General features: G+C 45.7%; 1 pseudogene; it reads right to left on the bottom strand.

The window, feature by feature from the left end:
* Positions 1–894: 894 nt before the first annotated feature.
* Positions 895–1,420, bottom strand: LOC143273154 (large ribosomal subunit protein eL31 pseudogene; annotated as a pseudogene).
* Between the last annotated feature and the right edge of the window lie 3,885 nt (positions 1,421–5,305).

Here is a 5,305-nt window from a genome sequence, read left to right as displayed (position 1 = left end):
ACTGCTTATAATGTTGGAATGAAATGCAAGCCTCAGAGTTGAGGGCACGGCTCAGTTGGTAGAGTGCTTGCTAGCAGACATGAGGCTCTGGGTTCAATCCACAGCATTTCTAAAACCAGACATGGTTGGAGGCTAAAGAGATTGCTCGATAGTAGATTACATTTGATGTTCTTGCAGAGGACTTGGGTCAGTTCCTAGGACCCACACGGTGACACATAAACATATATAACTCTAGTTTCAAAGACACTGTTGTCCCCCTTTTCTGATCTCCGAGGGCACCAGGCACACACACACATGTGGTACATACACATGCAGGCAAAACATTCATACACATCAAATAAAATATAAATAAATCTAAAAATAAAAAGCATTTTTTGCAATAGCAGGCATAGTGGCACACACTGTAACCTCAGCACTTGGGAGGCAGAGGCAGGAGGATTTGACATTCTAGGAGTTCAAAATCAAGGTCACCTTGGGCTACATAAAACCCTGTTGGGAAAAAAATACAAGATACAAAACTAATATATAATAATATTCATAAGTAAAATATGCAATTTTAGAATATAGAGGCATGCATGTAGAAGAGAACACAAAAGAGGAAAAAACTGGTAGTCCTGAAAGTCATGATCTTAAAAACTTAACTGGGCATGATGGCACATGCCTGCAATCCGAAAACTTGAAAAGGTGAGATCTTGAGTTCAAGGACAGCCTAGGCTACATAGTAAGACTCAGTCTGAAAAAAAATTAAAATACAAAATGGCTCAGTGGGTGAAGGAGGCTGTCACAAGCCTGGTGACTCGAGCTGGATCTCTAAGGTTTCTGTGGTAGAAGGGAGCCAACTCCTACAAGCTGTCCTCTGACCTCTACACACACATCTTTTGTATAAAACTTGGAATAATTTGACAGTGGTCAGATTTCCTTTTCAGGTACATAAGCTTTAAATTCCATTCTTTTTTTTTTTTTTTTTTTTGAAGGTAGTTCTCCAACTTTATTTGACACTCTGCGGCTTAGGTTCTCATCCACGTTGACTGTCTGCAGATTTTTGAATGTGGTAACAGGTATGTAAGTTACCAGTGTGTAGAGCTTGTTTGGGGAGTCCTCATCCTCATTACGTTTTCTGGACAAACGTACACGAATACGGTATGGAACATTCCTTATTCCTTTGGCCCAGACAGCTTTATTGAGCCTGGTATCAATGCGCACATCTGGAGTACCCATCTCCTTCATGGCAAATTTCCGGGTTTCTTTGAGTGCCCTAGGGGCACGCTTCTTGAAGCCCACTCCATGGATGCGCTTGTGAATGTTGATGGTGTATTCTCGGGTCATCACCTCGTTGATGGCAGAACGGCCCTTCTTCTTCTCGCCACCCTTCTTTGCGGGAGCCATTCTGCCGGGCCCAAGTTGGAAAGGACGGGCGCGAGGGCTTCTAAATTCCATTCTTGATAAATTTTTTAGTTAGGGTTTCTATTGCTGTGAAGAGACACCATGAATGCAGCAACTCTTATAAAGGAAAACATTTCATTGCGGCTGGCTTACAGTTCAGAGGTTTAATCCACTATCATCATGGCAGGAAGCATGACTGCACTCAGACAGACATGGTGCTGGAGAAGGAGCTGAGAGTTCTACATCGGAATCAACAGGCAGCAGGAAGAGAGAGTGTCCCTGGGCCCGGCTCAGACTTTTGAAACCCCAAAGTCCACCCCCAGCAACACATTTCTTCCAACAAGGCCACATGTCCTAATTATTTCAAATACTGCCACTCCCTATGAGCCTATGAAGGCCATTTTCATTCAAACCACCACAATAAATAAAACATTTTAAAATTAAAAAAAAAAAACCTTATTAACTATTCATCCCACAAACACATAGAATGTCTATAACCAAAATTACAGTAGATTTTAAGAATGTACAAACAAGTAAGGGACCCGAGCCCAAAAGCCTGTAAGCTTGGAGACAAGCACGTGCACAGATAATTGTGGTAGAACGTAGGTGCCCCATGTAAAAGAGAGACAACTGCCCCAGGATTTGCAGGAATATTTCTTGGTAAGTATGGAGAAAGCAGGGTCTCACATAACTGGGTCCCTGATGGCACTACCAGTATTCTTGTCCTAGGATGGGGCTTCTCAACACCACTACTGTGGACACAGTAGGTAATTCGTCATTGGGATGGGGAAGTGGCTTCCCTAACCATTTCTCATAGCCAGAGAAGCCTCCAGAAGTTACCAACATCTTTCAGGCAGTAAATTACCCTGACTGAGAACCACTGTCCCAGAGGGCTGGCCCTCTGCAGTTCAGCCCCTGCTCGGCCAAGGTCAAGTTCCTGCTCTCAGAGCTGGTGTGAGAACATGAGCTTTATCAGGTCACATGTTCAACACAGCACATGCCCAGAGAAAGCAGGTGATAAATGGCATCACAACTCTGAGGCACAGAGTCCATCTGCCCACCTAGAGAGGAAATGGAGGCTTGGGTCGTGAAATAAATTGCCTAGGGTTACACAACAGGGATCCCCACTTAGATCTGTGTGATTCCAAAACCGCTTATCCTAGTCACACTGGATCTTATCCATCAAGCAATGTGGAGGGCATCCAGTTCCACACCTACAGGCTGGACCACCTCCTGCCCACTGGGATGGTCCCAGACACAAGAGGTGCAGCCCATCCACCCACCATGGCCAAGTCCTAAAGTCAGGGTGGAGTGTCAGGGAAGGGCTCCCGTGACCAGGAGGGAAACCAAGGCCTTATGATCTCTGATCCTTCCTCGGGGTGCACGTTCATGGGGTGCACATCCCCTTCTACAGTAAGCCTGGAAAGACAAGGACTGTATCTACACTGATTTTTTTCAGGGCCAGGCACAGATAGGACCTTGTGTATGAGAAGTGCTGGGAAATAGAGACTACAAAGACAAACTGATAGATGATAGACAGTGAACAGCTCAGGCTTACAGGAAAAGCAGTCTAGGAGAGAAGACAGAATCCCATGACTGAGACTTAAAATTAGCACACCCTCAGTAGAGGCAGAACGAGGATGTGATTTTGGGATTCTGAACTTGTGCAGTCCTGGAGAAAGCTGGTCCCCATCGGAGAGTCTTCCAGTCAAGTGCTGCAAATGTGGCCAGCAGGTACAGAGCTGAAAGAGTCACTGCCAGTGAAGTCTACTGACTGCTGGGCCAGGCTCTGGTGTCTTTGAGGTCTCATAAGTGCAGCCAATGTCAGCAGCTTTAGTGAGTGGCATTTTTTTCTTTGGACCCACAAAGAGCTGAGTACTGCAGCCTAAGGTGACTCCTTTTTCCTTCCCTCATGGCCCATGAGGCTAATCATAAAACACTCTCTGTTTCAAGTCTATAGGAGAAAATGCTTCTAAATCCATTAAGTTGCTAATGCATGCGTTCCAAGACCGGAAAGAAAGGTGCAGGATTGATGGATGGACCTGTCATATTTATGGTTGATAGCTGAGTGACTAATGGGCTTTGCAGTTTATAACACAATGCTCACTTCACTCTCCTCTTCAAGCTTGGGATGATTTATAGGAGCGGGTACTGGCATTGCATTGCAATGGTGTGACAGTGGTGACACTCTATCACCCTAGATTATCAATGAGTGTCCTCTGAAAAAAGGATGTGCCGGGTTGAGTGTAGAAACAGGGCGGAGAGAGAACATTTGTGCCCAGTCGCCTGAAATTCACAACCTTCTTCCCTGAGGGCTGTAGCTAGAGTTTTCCTGCCTGGCCCACAGTCAGGACAAATCTTTGTCACCTGCCAGTCCCACAGCCGCTCAGACCCAACCAAATAAATACAGAGAGCTTATATTGCTTACAAACTGTATGGCCGTGGCAGGCTTCTTGCTGTTTTTATAGTTTAAATAAATCCATTTCCATAAATCTATACCTTGCCACATGGCTCATGGCCTACCAGCATCTTCACATGCTGCTTGTCCTGGCAGTGGCTGGCAGTGACTCCTTCTGTCTTCCTGTTCTTTCTTTTCTCTTCTCTGTTAGTCCCACCTATACTTCCTGCCTAGCCACTGGCCGATCAGTGTTTTATTTATTGACCAATCAGAGCAACATATTTGCCGTACAGAACATCCCACAGCAGAGGGCCAGCCTCCTGTTCCTGCTAGGAGTGCAGGTGCTTAGAGACAGAACAAAGCTGGGTCTCTTCCACGCGACTCTGGTTGCATCCTTCCCTGAACTGTGCAATGGCTCCTCTTGGCTGTATTTACTCTACCCGTAGCTAGAGTTTTCCTGCCTTGCCCACAGTCAGGACAAATCTTTGTCACCCGCCAGTCCCACTGTTGCTCAGACCCAACCAAGTAAATACAGAGAACTTATATTGCTTACACACTGTATGGCCGTGGCAGGCTTCTTGCTAACTGTTCTTATAGCTTAAATTAATCCATTTCCATAAATCTGTACCTTGCCACATGGCTTGTGGCTTACCGGCATCTTTACATGCTGCTTGTCCTGGCGGCGGCTGGCAGTGACTCCTTCTGCCTTCCTGTTCTTCCTTTTCTCCTCTCTGTTAGTCCCGCCTATACTTCCTGCCTAGGCACTGGCCAATCAGTGTTTTATTTATTGACCAATCAGAGCAATTTGACATACAAAACATCCCATAGCACTGCCCCATCTCTCTGATCCAGCTTCAACCAGCAGCTTCCCAAGGAAGAGGGAGAATCGTAAGACTTGGGAAGTACAGAAGCATACAAGACCTAGAACCTAAACTTTACAAGTCCACAGAAGCTTTTGAAAGCCAGCTCGCTCTTTCCAAGGTAACAGAAGCAGTAAGCAAGTACTGTAGGGAAGAGACCCTCAGACAGACAAACTCAGCTGCCTGCAAGTCATGCAGAGAACTCTACAATGCTGCTTCTCTGAGTCAGGGATATGCTGGGGATGAGATTTGAGTCACCCATGACCTATGTTCTGCACATAACCCTATAAACTCCCTAGTTCTTGAAGCCACACTTAAGTAAACTAGTTTCTTTGGTCTGTCATTGGTGCCCTACCCAGGGGGAATAGACATTTGTTCCTATCTCTCCAGGGAAAATCACACATCATCATATCTGTTGTGGACTGAATGTGAAATGTCACCATAGGCTTAAATGTTTGAACAGCAGATGATGCTATTATAGAAGATTGTGGAAACTGAACTGCTGTGGGATGTTCTGTATGTTTTTTCGCCTCGCCCACAGTCAGGACAAATCTCTGTCACCCGCCAGTCCCACAGCCGCTCAGACCCAACCAAATAAACACAGACACTTATATTGCTTGCAAACTGCATGGCCGTGGCAGGCTTCCTGCTAACTGTCCTTATC

Source organism: Peromyscus maniculatus, chromosome 5, assembly GCF_049852395.1.
Source record: "Peromyscus maniculatus bairdii isolate BWxNUB_F1_BW_parent chromosome 5, HU_Pman_BW_mat_3.1, whole genome shotgun sequence".
Classification (NCBI taxonomy): Eukaryota; Metazoa; Chordata; class Mammalia; order Rodentia; family Cricetidae; genus Peromyscus; species Peromyscus maniculatus.
This window is presented reverse-complemented; position numbering and strand designations above follow the sequence as displayed.